Source organism: Oncorhynchus masou, chromosome 30 (assembly GCF_036934945.1).
Source record: "Oncorhynchus masou masou isolate Uvic2021 chromosome 30, UVic_Omas_1.1, whole genome shotgun sequence".
Classification (NCBI taxonomy): domain Eukaryota; kingdom Metazoa; phylum Chordata; class Actinopteri; order Salmoniformes; family Salmonidae; genus Oncorhynchus; species Oncorhynchus masou.
Genome location: NC_088241.1, coordinates 26,650,033 through 26,659,683, shown reverse-complemented (window position 1 = coordinate 26,659,683; position 9,651 = coordinate 26,650,033). Strand labels below are relative to the sequence as shown.

Below are 9,651 nucleotides of genomic sequence, written 5' to 3'. Positions count from 1 at the left end.
GAGTGAGTTCTTTTGTGTGTGCATGTGTCAGTTTGGGGGAGGGGTAGTGTGTCGAGGAGGGAGGAATTGGAGATTGGGGATTCCAGTTCCTCTATTTTTTTCCTCTACTCACTAAACTGAAGCGTTTGTCTAATTACAAGACGGGTTGAGCACTCAGCCCTACACAAACAGCAGCTGTCTCTGACACACACACACACACACACACACACACACACACACACACACACACACACACACACACACACACACACACACACACACACACACACACACACACACACACACACACACACACAAACACACACACTCACACACACACATGCGTGCACACACATGTGCAAACACAAACACGTGCACGCACGCACACAAGCACACACACACAGTACTTACTTAGATGTAATTAGTGTGATCAAGATGAGTGAAGAGATAAGCAATAAATCTACATTGAGCCTGTGAATTTCCTAGTATGTGTTATACTGGTCTTGCAATATAATTGGACTTTGACATTTACATTCTATAGACACCTAAAAGCAAGGCATTGGATTTGCATTATTTTGTGACATTTAATTTTAAGAATAAGTGTTTAGGTTTTATTATGAGTCTACTGAGGATATCTCAGCAGCAATGTGCTAGCTGGAGAGCCCAGTCAATTGGGCTAATAGAATCCTAATGTCAGACCATGATGTGCATCAAAACCTTTAGAAGCTGCCAAGATGGTAAAATAAGATGATCAAATCAAGTAAAAAATCAAATCAAATGTTATTTGTCACCTGCTTCTTAAACAGCAGGTGTAGACTAACAGTGAAATGCGTACTTCCTGGCGGATTGCCCTCAGGTGGTAAGGGTAGGTAACAACACATCCGCCACACTGATCCTCAACACAGGGGCCCCTCGAGGGTTCGTGCTCAGCCCCCTCCTGTAATCCCTGTTCACTCATGGCAGCACAGCCAGGCACGACTCCAACACCATCATTACATTTGCCGATGACACAACAGTGGTAGGCCTGATCACCGACAACAACGAGACAGCCAATAGGGAGGAGGTCAGAGACCTGGCCGTGTGGTGCCAGGACAACAACCTCTCCCTCAACGTGATCAAGACAAAGGAGATGATTGTGGACTACAGGAAAAGGAGGGCCCAAGCACGCCCCCATTCTCAGAGGAGCAGGTTGAAAGCTTCAAGTTCCTTGGTGTCCACATCACCAACAAACTAACATGGTCCAAGCACACCATGGCAGTCATGAAGCGGGCACGACAAAACCTATTCCCCCTCAGGAGAATGAAAAGATTTGGCATGGGTCCCCAGATCCTCAAAAGGTTCTACAGCTGCACCATCGAGAGCATCCTGACTGGTTGCATCACTGCCTGGCATGGACACTGCTCGGCCTCCGACCGCAAGGCACTACAGACGGTAATGTAAACGGCCCAGTACATCACTGGGGCCAAGCTTCCTGCCATCCAGGACCTCTATACCAGGCGGTGTCAGAGGAAGGCCCTAAAAAATGTCAAAGACTCCAGCCACCCTAGTCATAGACTGTTCTCTCTGCTACCACATGGCAAGCGGTACAGGAGCGCCAAATCTAGGTCCAAGAGGCTTCTAAACAGCTTCTACCCCCAAGCCATAAGACTCCTGAACATCTAGTCAAATGGCTACCCAGACTATTTGCATTGCCTCCCCATCCCCTCTCCACACCACTGCCACTCTCTGTTGTCATCTATGCATAATCACTTTAATTAACTCTACCTACATGTACATGCTACCTCAACTAACTGGTGCCCCCACACATTGACTCTGTACCGGCACACCCCGTATATATTGTTATTTTTTACTGCTGCTCTTTAATTACTTGTTACTTTTATCTCTTATTCTTATCCATATTTTTTTCAACTGCACTGTTGGTTAGGGGCTCGTAAGTCAGAATTTCACTGTAAGGTTGTTGTATTCGGCGCATGTGACGAATAACATTTGATTTGATTACTTACGGGCCGGGCCTTTCCCAACAATGCAGAGAGAAAGAAAATAGAGAAATAATAAAAATGTAATAACATATAATAATAAATACACAATGAGTAAAAAATAACTTGGCTATATTTACAAGGTACCAGTACCAAGTCGATGTGCAGAGGTATGAGGTAAATGAGGTTGACATGTGCAAAACATATAACTAGGAATAGAGTGACTAGGCAACAGGATGGACAATAAACAGTATTAGCAGCGTATGTGAAAAGTTTTTTGTTTAAGTATGCAGATAGTTAAATAGTTAACCAGATAGTTATGGGGACAAATGATTTAGCAGTCTGTTCAGGGTCCTGTTGGTTCCAGGCTTGGTGCACCGGTACCGCTTGCCGTGTGGTAACAGAGAGAACAGTCTATGACTTGGGTGGCTGGAGTCTTTGACAATTTTTAGGGCATTCCTCTGATAGTGCCTTGTACAGAGGTCCTGGATGGCAGGGAGCTCGGCCCCAGTGATGTTCTGTGCCGTACACACTACCCTTTGTAGCACCTTGTGGTCGGATGCCAGGTAGTGATGCAGCCAGTCAAGATGCTCTCAATGGTGCATCTGTATAACTTTTTCTACATGCTAAATATTTTCAGCATCCTGAGGGCGAAGAGGCATTGTTCTGCCTTTACTTCACGACTGTGTTGGTGAGTGTGGACCATGATATGTCCTTAGTGATGTGGACACAGAGGAACTTGAAGCTCTCGACCCGCTCCAATACAGCCCTGGGATACAGGGAGAGGTTGTTGTCCTGGCACCACACTGCCAGGTCTCTGACCTCAATATACTGTAGGCTGATCAGCTCTGATTAGGTCTACCACCGTAGTGCCGTCAGCAAACTTAATGAAATGCTGTTGGAGTCTTGCGTGGCTATGCAGTCGTGGGTGAACAAGAAGTACCATCTAAGGCACTGCATCTCAGTGCTAGAAGGTCAGCGCTGGTTCGAATCCAGGCCGTATTACAACCGGCCGTGATTGGGTGGCACACAGTTGGCCCAGTGTCGTCGGGCTTTGGCCCGGTGTGGGGCGTCATTGTAAATTAGAATTTGTTCTTAACTTACTTGCCTAGTCAGGAAGTCCAGGATGAAGTTGCAGAGTGAGATGTTCAGTCCCAGTGTCCTTAGCTTAGTGATGAGTTTGGAGGGCACTATGGTGTTCAATACTGAGCTGTAGTCAATGAACAGCATTCTCACATGGCTATACCTCTTGTCCAAGTGGGAGTGGGCAGTGCGGAGTGCAATAGAGATTTCGTCACCTGTGGATGTGTTCGGCGGGAATGTGAATGGGAGTGGATCCAGGGTGTCTGGGATGATGGTTTTGGTGTGAGCCATGACCAGCCTTTCAAAGCATTTCATGGCTACAGATGTGAGGGATACAGGTCGATAGTCATTTAAACTGATTACCTTGGCATTCTTGGGCACAGGGACTATGGTGGTCTGCTTGAAACATGTAGGCATTAACAAAATGGCATGTTTTGAATTAAATGACTGGTGGCTCACTCTACCTGATGAACTGTTACATGAAGCGTTACAATAACAAATAAATAAGGGGCTTATGTACAGGTGCCATTTTAGAACAATGTCATTGGACAACCTAAGCAGCAGAAAGTGCAACCAGCTAGCCAGTGACGTTATAGTACGATAGCAAACGTCTTGTATTGGAGTATGCCAACGTAAAATGAGCTTGATAATCAGAACATTTCACGAGCTGAGTTGCCACTCACTCAGGCACACAGACACAACCATACACACAGTGTTGGTAGAAATGTCTGTTCGACATGATTCAAGGGATAGTTCACCCAATCTACAAGATATTGTCTTCCTTACCCTGTAAGAGGACAAGGTAAGACATTAAACCATGCTTTGGTTTTGTTCACCTGGCCACTATCCTCAAATGCTAAATTTGTAGCATTACAAAACCAATACAAGTCAATATATGTATTTAAAAGATACTGATGAGGAGGGAAGGTTTTTCCTTCCTTTCTCCTCCATATAATGTGTCCTCAGCCACATACGATGAGGCCATCATCGAAAGAGAAACCATGCCTGGCAAGGAATGAGAAAGTACTTCCTGCCTCTGTGCTCCAAAACAGGATATGTATACAATGTATTCAATAAGCTGTAAAGGTAGGGTACGATGACAATGTGCAGATCATCTCCTCAGCTCAGGAATCATTTTACCCTCTTTGTATCTTTGTATAAAACACATACATTCACGTCATAGACTCCTGATGTTTTGTTTTTGTTGTTTGTTCTTGCGGCACCTTGTCTGTGTGCATGCTTCTCTTGCTTTGAATGGTCTCGTTCCTATACGTGTGGCAGCCGGGACTGCATGTGTGAGTGAGATAGGGGGGATACAGTAGTTTTGCAGAAGGGAGTATAGTGTGTGTGTGCATGTGTGTGTGTCTGCATGTGTGTTTGTGCCTGCGTACGTGCATGTGTGTGTGTGTGTGCCTGTATGCGTGTGTGCGTGCATATCTGCATGAGTGAGTGTGTGCCTGCATGCAAGTTGGCGTGCAGATGTATGTCGAGGAGAGTGGGTTTTAGACAGTGATAATTCTGGTGAAGAGAGGCAGAGGAGGGGTGGGTGGGTGGAGAAAGGAGAGCTGAAGAAGACAATGTCAGCGCTGCAGTGGCATCACTGTGTGCCATATCCATCAGGCTCCCTCCTCCTCCTCCTCCTGCAGTCACTGCTGTTAAATGCACTGCCAGAGACACACACACACACAGCCCCCACAGGAAATGGGTTCACTTCCTGGGTTGGCTGTTGGCTGCGCAGGAGTCCACTTTCTCATCCAAGATAGGATTAGCATGATATTACATGATTACACCACATGATTATATTAGCGGAGGAGGATGCAACCTGGGACTTCCCAATCAATTGCCTTATTCCCTATCTGAGGCAGTACTTGTCAACACAATCACACACCCAATGAACAATGACGGGCATCTATTCATATTACACAACAATGTGGACCTGCATCAATATCCACTTCAATAGTAAAATGCAGACGAGACCAATGTGCAATGCCTAGATGTCAAGTATCGTCACCTTTTTATTAATGATGCATAACACATTTTTGACAAAAGAACAGCATTTTAATGTGTGTGTGACGCCGTATGGTGTTCACTACCAACCCCGGTTGGTTGCCTGTTCTGTTGGCATTGATAACAGGGGTTGTTGTGATGTAATGCTTTGTGTTGCATGTCAAGGCCTGTGGTCGGATGTGTTCCCCCGGTCCTGAACGACGTGGCTAAAATAGCATGATCAATGATGTGGGCGGATCCCCTCTCTAAGGCTACAGTGGAACTTGATAAGAGGGAAAATCAAACAGTGCTTTAAAAAGACATCGAGGTGGAGGAGAGAGACAGAGAGAAAGGGGGGTGGTGGAGAAAGAGATGGGGGGCAGAGAGAGAGAGAGAGACAGAGAGAGAGAGAAAGGGGGGCGTTAAGGAAACTGATTAAAAAAATTGACGAAGGATAAGGGATAGAAAACAGAGGGTAAATAGAGTGTTAGTTATTTGGCTCTTATTCAAAACAAGTAATCTGATATATCACATGAATATTTGATATTGTATAGCCTTATGGTGGGGATTGCGTGTGCTCATGATGTGGTCATTGGCCGTGAGGTAACAAAGCCCTCCCCTTCAATCCCTGTGGTAAGGCAGTAAGGTTATCGGTGCACACCAAACAGCTGACAATTAGCAAGGTGTCAATATTGCACTGGGAGCTAATTGAGCACAAGGGGCTGTGGTGTCAGTCAGTTGTGTAACACACCTTCACTGTTACTACAAACTAACTCAACTGAAGGGCTTTTATAAATATAGTCTCTGTCGCGTTCCTGTATGAGTGGAATATTACATAGCGTATGGCATTGTGGTGAATACAAGTATAAGCTATTAAAAGCCTGTCCTGAGGTTAGGACCAGCATGTGATTGTGTGTGTGTGTGTGTGTGTGTGTTTTTGTGTGTATGTGTGTGTGAGTGCGTGTGCACTACCCTAGTTACTTGTGTGTGAGTATGAATGAAGCCTAGAAGGCTAGGGTGACATTGCTTCGAATGACTCATTGAAGTTTTGTTTACAACCCTGAAAGCAGCGTTATTGCAGTGTGAATAAAGAACCTGCAACAGGACGTTTGACAAATGACAGGGAAGCCTCTTGAATGAGTGGCTTACAGAGGACACCTTGTCTCTTGACCCTCCCTGCCTCTCAGATGGTAGAGATAGAGGGAGCTTGGAGTACGACCCCTCTATTGTGACAAGATGCATCTCAGAGCACTAGTCTAAGTCACTGCAGAAAAACTTAAAGAGGAAGGGAGCTCTATAGCCATGGTGTTATTATATGATATTGTGTGTACTGTACACATGTACAGTGCATACACATTTTTTAAAGGGTAAGTACCTCTCCCAAAATAATGGTTTATTCGCTTGTCTTTGTGTATGTGTGTGTGTGCGCATGTGTGTGTGTGAATATACAGTGCCTTCAGAAAATATTCAGACCCCTTGACTTTTTTCACATTTTGTTATGTTACAGCCTTATTCTAAAATTGATTAAATCGTTTTTCTCCCTCATCAATCTACACACCAAATAACCCATAATGACGAAGCAAAAACAGGTTTTTAGAATATTTTGCAAATGTATAATTAAAAAATATATATATATACTGTATATATATATTACATGTACATAAGTATTCAGACCCTTTACTCGGTACTTTGTTGAAGTTCCTTTGGCAGTGATTACAGCATTGTGTATATTTGGGTATGATGCTACAAGCTTGGCACACCTGTATTTGGGGAGTTTCTTCCATTCTTCTCTGCAGATTCTCTCTAGCTCTGTCAGGTCGGATGGGGAGCATTGCTGCACAACTATTTTCAGGTCTTTCCAGAGATGTTCGATTGGGTTCAAGTCCGGGCTCTGGTTGGGCTACTCGAGGACATTCAGAGACTTGTCCCGAAGCCACATCTGTCTTGTCTTGGGCTGTGTGCTTAGGGTTGTTGTCCTGTTGGAAGGTGAACCTTCGCCCCAGTCTGAGGTTATGAGCGCTCAGGAGCAGGTTTTTTTCAAGGTTTTTATGATCACTCTGTACTTTGCTCCACTCATCTTTGCCTCGAACCTGACTAGTCTCCCAGTCCCAAATGCTGAAAAATATCCCCACAGCACGATGCTACTACCACCATGCTTCACCGTAGGGTTGGTGCCAGGTCTCCTCCAGACGTGACGCTTGGCATTCAGGCCAAAGGCTTCAATTTTGTTTTCCTCAGTCCAGAGAATCTTGTTTCTCATGGTCTGAGAGTCTTTAGGTTCCTTTTGGCAAACTCCAAGAGGGCTGCCTTTTACTGAGGAGTGGCTTCCGTCTGGCCAATCTGCCATAAAGGCCTGATTGGTTTAGTGCTGCAGAGAAGGTTGTCCTTCTGGAAGGTTCTCCCATCTCCACAGAGGAACTCTTTAGCTCTGTCAGAGTGACCATAGAGTTCATGGTCACCTCCCTGACCAAGGCCTGATTGTTCAGTTTGGCCAGGCAGCCAGGTCTAGGAAGAGTCTTGGTGGTTCCAAACTTCTTCCATTTAAGAATGATGGAGGCCACTGTGTTCTTTGGGACCTTCAATGATTCAGAAATGTTTTGGTACTGTTCCCCATATCTGTGCCTCAACACAATCCTCTCGGCACTCCTTCGACCTCATGGCTTGGTCTTTGCTCTGACATGCACTGTCAACTGTGGAACCTTATATAGATAGGTGTGTGCCTTTCCAAATCATGTCCAATCAATTTAATTTACCACAGGTGGACTCCAATCAAGTTGTAGACATATCTCAAAAAATTGTCAAAACGTTGTTGCTTTGTCATTATGGGGTATTGTGTGTAGACTGCTGGAAAAAAATATTTGATCAATTTTAGAATAAAGCTGTAACCTAACAAAATGTGGAAAAAGTACAGGGGTCTGAACATTTTCCAAAGGCACTGTATATGTCCATGCCCATGGAAGCCATTGTGAGCTGGAGGGTGGTGTGTCAGTGCATACCGATTCAAGGGCTTGTGGTTGACTTAAATCACTGGTACATCAGAAGTTAGGAAGAAGGCTTCTTCCCTATGCATGCTAAGAAAACACCCCTATCCATGGCTTACTCACTGCAATGCAGATGTGAATCTACCCACAATCTAAATTTAACTCAAAGTGTAACAATTTAAATGTATTATCATATTATCTAAGGCCTCTTAGTTTAAATTCAACCTACCATAGACTAAAGTCAATTTAGGCTGTTCAAGAAATAACCCTCAATTTATATTTCAAATCGGTGTGCTTATACAGCCTTCCTATGCTAGTGAGTCTACAAAAACCAGCCAACCTACCACGCAGATATTTTTTTCACTGAAAAGATATATTATTATTTTGACCTCTTAACACCACAAATTGATTCCACTGTATCAAAAATAATAGATTAGGTTACAACATATTCTGTATTAATGCAATTGACAAATTAATACACTTTGCATTTAGCAATTTTTACAGAATAAAAATGTAATTACACATTTGTAAAGGTTTTAATATAGCTAATGCATGTTTAATGAAAGATATTTTAATAAAATGCCATGGTGTTGCAGCGAACGGAGGGAGCGGGAAGCTTACTGGGTCTCTGGAAAGGCAAACACCGTATGCACCGTACCAATAGGGTTAACTCACTTTGTGGAATTGTAATGTGGTTCAAATAACGAGGGCTTCACTGCCCCGTCCGAGCAGGAAGGTACGTCCCCATGCAACACCCATGCTTCGACTAACTTCAGTCTCACGATGCAATCCGATGGCCCCACTACCCCCATCCCATTTCTGACACCGATATAGCTAACGAGGGGCGTGGGAAGCGAACCAAGGCCTCTGTGAAAGGCATACAACCAACGGCTATTTGTTTGGGATTTATCTGATTCCTCTGTCTGTAACTGCGTGCATTCCAAACGGCTGTTGTCTATGACGTCCGTAAGCAGGTTTGAGAACCTGTCTGATTTGAATCCAAATGATAACACATTGATACTCAATATTTTGGCGAATATACAAGTGTTAGGTCTACATATCATGTCGTCGTGTATGTCAACCGAACACTTTATTTAGTATAGTATCAATAACTTTGTGCTGATGGAGACAATAGTAAATAGTTCATTTAATGCGGGAGAGACCATCCACAGCACTGAAAGGTGTTTCTATGAAACGATCGAGGCGCAAACGTCTTGGTTTTGCTCATAATGTAACACAGTCCAGGAAATAGGCTATACTTAGGAGTTAAAGAAGCAATTGGAGGCTTTGCTTATCGTCATTGCTCGAGAGGAATCAAGCTCTTAGTGCATTGAATGCTTGGAGACCGATGACTATCCCTGTGTCACAGTGGTTTCGACTCACTCAATCATATGCACTTCAACATACAGCGCATGCTGCTTTCGTCTTTGCTTTCGCCTATTCTTTGGGAGTGCTTGCAGGATATGTTTCGATCACACACTTGCACACAGGTACGTAACTATTTTAGATTACATTGATGTTTCGCTTCCGTGTGTTTTGGTGAGGGTTTTGAATGGCAGCCGAGTCGAGGAGTATGAGTAGGAATATGAGCGAATACGAACCTATTAACACACTCGAGACTATATCAAACAAACCAACAAACATAA

At 44.1% G+C, this 9,651-nt stretch overlaps 1 protein-coding gene across 3 annotated transcripts in view; it reads left to right on the top strand.

Moving 5' to 3' along the window:
• Nucleotides 1-8,812: 8,812 nt before the first annotated feature.
• Nucleotides 8,813-9,651, top strand: part of LOC135522455 (zinc finger protein 516-like) — a 76,993-nt gene continuing 76,154 nt past the window's right edge. For all 3 annotated transcript variants that reach the window (XM_064948727.1, XM_064948728.1, XM_064948729.1), the window contains exon 1: nt 8,813-9,495. The gene's annotated coding sequence lies outside the window, so the exon portion shown is untranslated. The remainder of the gene's footprint in view (nt 9,496-9,651) is intronic.